The sequence below is a fragment of the Physella acuta genome, unplaced genomic scaffold, assembly GCF_028476545.2.
Source record: "Physella acuta isolate Inbredline_101_S28 unplaced genomic scaffold, ASM2847654v3 ptg000659l, whole genome shotgun sequence".
Classification (NCBI taxonomy): Eukaryota; Metazoa; Mollusca; class Gastropoda; family Physidae; genus Physella; species Physella acuta.
Window position 1 is genome coordinate 270887 of NW_026732178.1, and position 9509 is coordinate 280395.

At 36.8% G+C, this 9509-nt stretch overlaps 1 protein-coding gene across 1 annotated transcript in view; it reads right to left on the minus strand.

Annotated features, from left to right (window-relative positions):
• The window catches only part of LOC131948767 (uncharacterized), a 49504-nt gene extending 47039 nt beyond the window's left edge, over positions 1-2465 (minus strand). Inside the window, exons 1-2 of the mRNA XM_059310443.1 lie at positions 2357-2465; positions 1558-1616 (exon numbers count right to left, since the gene is read on the minus strand). The gene's annotated coding sequence lies outside the window, so the exon portion shown is untranslated. The remainder of the gene's footprint in view (positions 1-1557; positions 1617-2356) is intronic.
• Between the last annotated feature and the right edge of the window lie 7044 nt (positions 2466-9509).

The following is a 9509-nucleotide window of genomic DNA, read 5'->3' on the forward strand; positions in this document are numbered from 1 at the left end:
TTGTTTTGGTAAAATCTGATATATAACGTTCAATTGCCTGGTATATGCTGATTACTAAACACATATGTCATGGTCCTTTACAGATACGTTTTTCACAGAGGCCAGTGCAGGGCCTGGTCGGGACGGCTAGTTCTGTATAAAGTGAAGATGTGTATAAGGTGGTAGATTTTATTTTGGTAAAACTTTGTTTTGCTGAGTGAGTAGGGGATTGCACCGTCAAAATAGCCTGTAAAAAATTTGGTCCCGACTAAAAGGTTTTGAAATGAGTATGTCAATTTTAACACGTTTTTAACACGTTTTTCTTAACTCAGCTTCGCGTTTGTGGATGTGTTTGTTGTTAAAATTGACATCGAAAATTAGCCCACTTCTGATTGCTCTAGAGATCTGAAATTTGGCATGCAGGCTATTTTCGCCTAACAATTTCAGATGCAATCATAAAAACTAGCAATTAGAGACTTAAATTAGCTTAATTAAATTACGCCCCAAGGACCATAAAATTGAGGACATGATTTCTAAAGATACCGACAAGACTGGAGGCGTATTGACACAGTTACTTCGGCTCCAATCGACGTGAGCGCGCTGGTCGTGATCGTATAGTGGTTAGTACTTCGCGTTGTGGCCGCGACAACCCAGGTTCGAATCCTGGTCACGGCATGTAGGCTTAATTAAATTACGCCCCTTCTCGGTTTAAAGCGTATCGGTCGCTCAAGATTTTTAGTCCGTGTATTTAAAAACACTTAGTCAAGTCATACTTAATCAAGTCATTAGATAAAGTAGAAAATAAACTATATAAAAACTTTTTAAAAACCACGTTTTTCATGTGTAGCAACGGACTAAAAAGGAGAAAATAAAATACTTAAAAAAAAACTTTAAAAAAAAAACACGTTTTTCTTGTGGACTAAAAAGTAGAAAATAAATTTTTCTTTTGTGCTTCCTCAAGCTGTGCAGGTTCTTGTGATGACTGGCAAAAAAACGTGGGTCGGGCAGATGGGTCGGGAAATTTGATGGTGAACGTACCCACGTTTTTTGTCAGCCATCACAAGAACCTGCACAGCTCGAGGAAGCACAAAAGAAAAATTTATTTTCTACTTTTTAGTCCACAAGAAAAACGTGGTTTTTTAAAAAGTTTTTTTTAAGTATTTTATTTCTTTATTGTTTTTGCTCTTAATTGTAATGTGGACGGGATATTTCTTCCAAGCTAATTAAGTATTACGAGTTAACTTGTTATGCACATTATAAGTCGTTGACTCTGGTTTCAGACTGCTTTTATTTCTGGAATTACTTCCACAGCCTTTGTCCAGCCAAGAACAAACTACAAAGCAGCAGTTCTTTCATTTTTTAGTTTCTTTCCAAGATGGAATGCTGTGACAATGCTGTCCCCAACTATTGCGTCTCATCTGCCCATGATGTCAATTCAATAACGTATTGTTTGTAATTCCGATATCGTTTGATACCGTTAGAAAAAGGAAAATTCGCAACACTTTATTCATAGACAATAATGGGTTATAGCGAGATGGATAATTTAGTGCCTGTAACACGGGATAAACATGCACTTACCTGTAGTTAAATGTTCGGGTCTCTCTTCACAATAGGTCTCAATTTTACTACTTGATTCTCTATATGCAAGATATATATATATATATATATATATATATATATATATATATATATATATATATATATATATATATATATATATATATATATATATATATATATATATATATATATATTATATATATATATATATATATATATATATATATATATATATATATATATATATATATATATATATATATATATATAATTTATTTATTTATTTATTTACTTATTTAGTTACTTATTTAAATATATATAGAAATATACATCTGTAGACATATCAATACACACGGGTATGTATATATGCATATATATATATATATATATATATATATATATATATATATATATATATATATATATATATATACCCGCCCTTCGCTGCTATATCAGTCAAGTGTATTGGGTGTAGCGAAAGGTTTTTTTTTCTACATGGAGCGGGTATATCAAAATTAAGATTTCTTCTTGAGTTATCTACTACTACCCCCCCCCCCCCACCCGAATCCTTGTCCACTTTGTTTCCCAAGTAACAACTGTGTCAGCAATAATAACCCGAGTTTCTTCCAGGCACCTCACCCCCCCCCCCCCCCCCGAACAAAATGAAATTTAAATAGAAAATATATAATTTTAACAGTGTCCGCCCCCCCCCCCCCCGAAAATTCAAGTGCCCCCCCCCCCCCCCACCCGGAGAAAAAAGTCTGGAAGAAACACTGATACTAACAACAAAATATGTTTATTCTATTGTATTCTTTACCCGTCGACGTCGATGTGTTGCTTGTATTGAAACAAGTCCCTGATGTCTTCGTGTGGCCTGTAAAATTTGATGTGGACCCGGGTCTTGGCGGGGTGTGTGCCTATCACAATAAATCGTGTCCTCTTGCTAATGAGGTGGGGAGGGGAGGGGGTGACGACAATACAGATAATAAGTTAATAACTTCTAAGCTTATTTTTTTCAATTCATTATTGTATTTATCTATAGAATGATTAAAATTTGCCGGTTAACTTTGAATTATTTATGAAGTTCCATAAGAATATATTTAATAAAATAGCAAGGGAACCGGCACAGTAAAGAAATAAAAATATTCCTGAAGAAAATCTCACAATGTGTTACCAACAGTGTTAGGTATTGAGTAACGCACAAACCGTTGTTAGCACAAATAAGACATTAACGGGGACAGCGTAGTCGGTTAGTAGATCTTTAAGACTGCTAACCCTAAAGTCTAAAGTTTGGATCCAGGGTTCGAGTCTATAAGATGTTCCTGTGTCCACCCAGCTCTAATTAGTACTGGACTCACGTTAGGGAAACTAAGGCCTGACATGGTGCTGACCACACTACCCTCCATGTATGCCAGATACATTGAAACAGTTAAACTCTACTTCACCTGCTCCATGTGTCTTGGGAACGAACGGGAAAAGATGATACATTACTAACAAGGTTTTAACTATAGAAACACCCAGGAAACAACGCTTAACGTGCTCTAAGGAAGTTATTCGTGGACTAAACATGGAAACTGTCAACAAACACCTAAACCCAAACCCAAATGCTCGTCTTAAACTAACCCTAACACCTTTGATTATAATCTAGGTGTAGCATCTACTTTCTACTCCCTAGCGTCGAGTTCATGGATCTAGGTTCATTTTTCTAGCTTTAAGCTGTAACTCTAAAAAAATTAGGTTAGATCAGTTTTTATGGTTAATTTTTATTTTATTTTTTCTTTCCTTTTTACATAATGTATAAAATAATACGATACTACTTCTTCATGCGTACACATTTTTTTTATTAAACTTGTATCCAAAATTGACAGTTCACACTTTCGTATAAGAGTTCTCGGCATTCTATCTATTAAATCCACGGCACGTTCAAATAAATTACAAAATATCTTAAATATTTTTTTTATATTATGATTTATACAGAGGCGTCGCGTGGAGGGAGAGGAGGGTGGGGACCGAACCGGGTGACACCATTCAGGGGGTTGATGCCAAGAAAACAATATTGCAAGATAAATAGAATAAAAATATTTGTTTGCCAGTTAAGTGAATTGTTAATTAGAGCTAAAAGGTATTTTAAGTAAATAATTTAGTTTCCGACAACGAAGAGGGGGGGGGGGGGGGGGTGACACCATCACGTAAACATGCAAACTAAGGAAAAATCAATGCTACATCCAGCTCTGTTAACGACCGACTATAGATAAACATCATGAGTATAAAATGTGAACAGTTTAAAGCTTTTACTTAGGTAGGGGTTGGGAGTTGGTGGATGACAACAACTGCAAAATTTACAGAACAAAAAGGAGGGGGGGGGGGTGATACTACGAGGTGCCGCACCGGGTTAAACCCGACCTAGCGATGCCTCTGGATTTAAACACCTTGCTTTGACATTCTATTTATTAGCTTGCTTTCGTCATTTTACCGTTCACATACATTTACAGTTAACACCACAACGCATACATTCAAAACTCATACACAACAGAGAATGTATGTACTTACTACAGGTATTTAAAATGGTACCTCCGATACAAACAGTTAACACCATAACGCATACATTCAAAACGCATACACATACAAAACAAAGAATGCATGCACTTACTACAGGTATTTAAAATGGTACTTCCTACCAAATGCCGACACTGGCAGGACCACCGTCGTGTCGGTGTCGGTGCCGTGGGTATACTTCAACACGACGCTGAACTCTCCCGTGCCCTTCAGGACCAGGTTCCAGCACTGATCGCTAGGAGGTTCAGATAGGGTTCAGATAGGGTTCAGATGGGGTTCAGGTGGGGTTCAGGTGGGGTTCAGTTGTGGTTAAAATGGTTTTCAGATGGGGGTTCAGATGGAGTTCAGATGGGGTTCAGGTGGGGTTTAGGTGGGGTTCAGATGGGGGTTCAGATAGAGTTCAGATGGGGTTCAGATAGGGTTCAGGTGGGGTTCAGGTGGGGTTTAAAATGGTTTTCAGATGGGGGTTCAGATGGGGTTCAGATGGGTTACAGATGGGGCTTAGATGGGTTTCAGATGGGGGTTCAGAGAGGGTTCAGATAGGGTTAAAATGGTTTTCAGATGGGGGTTCAAATGGGGTTCAGAATGGGTTAAAATAGTTTTCAGATGGGGGTTCAAACAGGGGTTCAGGCGGGGTTCAGATAGGGTTCAGATGGGGTTCAGATTGTTATCATATGGGGTACAGATTGGGTTCAGATTGGGTTCAGATGGTGTTCAGATGGGGTTCAGTGTGGGTTCAGGTGGGGTTCAAATGGGTTGAATGTGGTTTAGACGTTTCTATAATGGAACGTTGTGGTGAGGTGGTAAAAGGTACGACTGCCAACATCGAAAATTTCCAGTTCCTATCCCCGGGCTAGAGTCCGTTGGACATCCCTGAGCCCAATCAGCTCTAATGGGTACCTGACTGGCGTTAGACTACTGAACATAGTCTCGTTTCATATTCTGATATCACAGAAACCAGTAAAAGATCTACCGCATCTGCCCGATGGACTGCCAGGCACGGAAGGGTAACAGAAACAAAATGGCTACTACGTCGTCGTCGTGAATGACATCACAATGGGATCGAATGGTGGGGTGGGGGATATTGATACCACCTAGTGAAGCATTTGCAGGCTGCAACTCGCGATAATGACCCATCAAACAGCTTCATAAATACTAGCCTAGGTGATGGGAATTTTTTTTTTCTGATAATTTTGTCCTGAGATATATTTAATTTGATATCTGTTTAATTTAATGTCTATTTAAGATCTTTAGTCTCCGTTATTAATATTTTAGAATTAGATCATTTGTCCTGTCACCGTATATAGGCCTACACACACACACACACACACACACACATATATATATATATATATATCATATATATATATATATATATATATATATATATATATATATATATATATATACATATATATATATATATATATATATATATATATATATATATATATATATATATATATATATATATATATATATATATATATATATATATATACATATATATATATATATATATATATATATATATATATATATATATATATATATATATATATATATATATATATATATATATATATATACACACACATATATATATATATATATATATATATATATATATATATATATATATATATATATATATATATATATATATATATATATATATGTATGTATGTATGTATTTCCTGTTTTTATGTATCATATACAAGTATATGTATGTATAGATAATTCGTTAAGAACAGACAAGCTCTTACTATAGCATGTCCTCTGTTACACAGAAAGGAATGGACTGGCCTCGCCTGATCTGGACTGTGGTGTTAACCTTGTAACCGTCACACCTGACCCCCAGGGCCACGTCAATGGGGGTCAGGGACACTGTGCTGACGTACACGGTCGCCTGACCGTCGTTCATTTCGGCCAGGCCCAGTATAAAATAATCACCGCTCATAGCTGCGGAGAAAACGAAACAATATATCTATCAATTTATGTTTTTCTTTTGTTTTAAATTTCAGATAGGATTATATCAAAATGAGTAGTAAAGCCGGTGAAGCAATTTTCATTATAGGGGGGGGGGGGGGACGACTAGTTTTTTAAAAAAAAAACTGAAAATGTGTTCTTACCCCTGCTTAGCTTGTTATTTATTCAGTTGTTTGTTGTTGTTTTTTTGCTTTAATAGCTAGAGTAACGGACAGGTTTAATTAGCAATTAATTATCCGATAATGATTTAGGATTGACCAGGGTTTCTTTCAGACATTTTCCCACAAAGGATAAGGGCACTTGAAACTTCCAAAAGAAGCACACAAAATTTCCGGGGGACATGTTCCGTATAAATCCTACATTTATTTATATTTTTTTAAAAGAGGCGTGCATTGTGCCCTTCCTGCTCCCTCGTATAGTTGCTGGAAAGTTCTCGATTAGATTTGTCAATACAATTGTTGGCTCGTGTATAGTATAGTCTCATGTATTACTCATCGATTATATTTATCTAACGCAAAATCGTAAAGGACGAGGGTATAATCATTTTGAGCATAACGGAGTTTATGAAATAATTAAAAAAAACTAACACCTACCTGAATAACATCCACCAAGTGTGGTCGTCAACAAAATCACCGATGACAACCGAAAACCCATCTGTAAATGAAAAAAAAATCATATTTAATAAATTTACCGTCAAGTAAATTAAAGAATATCTTATTAAATCCGTTAGTGGGAAAAAAGGAGATTTTAGGCCGTAGTCTGGGTACATCCATAAATGACGTCACGCTTTTTTTGTGACGATTTTTACCTCCCCCCTCCCCTCCGTCACACGTCGTCACAAAAAGCCAGACCCCCCTTTAAATGACGTCACACCTCTGCCTACAACCCCCCTCAAAATTGCTGTTGAATTTTTCTAGAAACATCGATATTTTTCCCAAAATCTTGTCAGAGCTCTGCCAATATAGATTTTTTTTTTATCAATTCCTATTAGAATTTATTAAAACCGTTTTATAAAACGCTAAATAGAGGCTAAAACTCGTTTTCTAACAATGCTTTTTTATAATGCAAATAATTGACGTCACACCATCTGAACCCCCCCCCCTTCCCCTCATCACACACCGTCACAAAATTACGGACCCCCCCCCCATCCCCCCTACGCGTGTAACGTCTTTGATGGACAACCCCTTTGCCGGGATAAGTTCCATCCCCCAGTCTGTCTCAAAATAACGTAGAGGGTAACGTAGTAAAAAATGTAAAAATGTTAAAAACTCTTTCTTGTCTATCTTTTTTAATTTAAATATTAAGAACAAATAATATAAGTTACAATATATGCGCGCGTGTATGCATGCGGGCGCGTATGTGTGTGTGTGGGTGTTGGCGTGTATGTGAGTGCGTGCTTGTGCGTGAGTGTGCGTGTGCCCATGATGACCATAAACATAGCCAAAAATATTAATTAAAATACATGTAGCGGAAATGTGTGTACGATTACACTGTTCAATTTCAAACAAGCCTAAATTCACTAAATTCATCGTCTACTTAATCAATAAACACATGTAAAACTTCGAAGTGTAGGCTACTGAAATCACCTACCATTTTGAAAAAAAATTAAATTACGTATAGATTAGATCTAGAGTCTACTAACTGGCATTAAAAATATTGTTTAAACTTGTATTGCTTTATCAATGATAAGTTACGTAAAAATTGTAAACATTGTGTTTAAATTTTAAAGGCAAAAACCGGAAGGGACGATGCTTATTATAAGGAAGTGACGTCACTTATTATTATAAGATACTTATTTTCGCACATTTTGTAGTAGGGTAAAAAATAGGAATTCAGTATACAAAGATACCCAGTACTTCTTTCAAATATTTTTCTTATGTTGAAGGACTGGTGGGTGGGGGGGGGGGGGTCATTTGAATATTCCTGCCGCTGTCCCCAGCCCCCTTCCTTCATCCTAGGAGAGATGTATGAAAAAGCACTGCGCGGACACTCTTATTTTATCGTTTCCGATAACGCACCATACAACTTGAAGTACGAACGACCCCACCATTTACTTCCGCCCTCACACACGTTTACTTGGGCCGAAGCGACGGTACAAAGCTGATAGTTAGCCAGAGGCGTAGCGACCCTTCCCGGTGCCCGGGGACAAACTTTCGATTTGCACCCCCCTCAACTTTTCGATTTGCACCCCCCCCCCCTGCAAAAATGCAGCTAAAATGACATTTTAATTTGTTTTTACAACCCATTTGGGCGCCCCCTAAGGGAACATATGCCCCCCCTGCCGCCCCCCCCCCCCCCCATCGCTACGCCTCTGTAGTTAGCTCTTTTCTTTTTCGTTATTAATCAAAGCCTGCGATAGGAATTTGCCAAACAACAGCGTGGGAACAGTGAAAGACTATCAGTAAACCAGAGGCAGTGTTTAGAACTGGGAGGGTCGGCGAGTGGACCAAACACACGTCATAAGATAAGGAAAAAAGTAAACTGCTCAGGTTTATTTTTGTTAGTGGACAAACAATACGTCTTAAGATAAGCCAACTATATGGACTGTTCAGGATTCTGAATAGGTAGATTAGGTACAGTGCCGGCGCCAGGTTGTTTAGCGCCCTAGGCAAAACTTATTAAAACGCCCCCTTTATCACAAATTAATTACTAAAACATATGCGTCAGAAAACAGTTTAATTAAAAGTGACTTATTAATTTTTTATCAATTGCATACACGTTATAAGAATACATCAAAATCAAATTTTACTTGCCTCCTTCGTGTCAAAAGTTTGTACTAATTTCTACAATTCCAGTTTGTAAGGGTGATCACATGTTATTGAAATTGTTGCTAAGTCCACGAGTCTACTTTACGACCTAGCCTCCCCCCCCCCCCCCCATCCCCCACCCCAGCATAGAAAATTTTAAGTGCTCCCCCCTCCCCGGGAGAAAAAAAAGACTGGAAAAAAACACACACACAAATTCTTGTAGTGTTGGGCTCTCTGCAGTCCTCCCAAGTTGAGTTCCAAAACGGATCTTACCAATGTACTTTTTCAAAACCTGCTAAGTCCACTTTTGGAAAAAAAATGAGTTATTCTTATAGCCTTCTTAATTATGTGGCAATTAAAGCTGTATACTTTTTTTTTTCAAAAAGGTATTATATAAAATAAATTTCTTAACAGTAAAAGATAAAAAAAATTATTAGGTTAGTTAACAAAAAAAAGTTTTAAAGTCGATTTACTCAAAATCAGCCAGACGTGACTTAGCAGGTTTTTAAAGTGGACTCCTCTAAGCTTGACTGTGTTTAGTTATAATTATAAAATACCTATATTGTGTGATTATGTAACGATACTTTTTGTTTTTGAAAAATTAAAGGTTATAACTGTTATAGCAGCCTAAATTTGTTATATATGAATCCTTTAGGAAAGGATGAAAAATATGAAAAG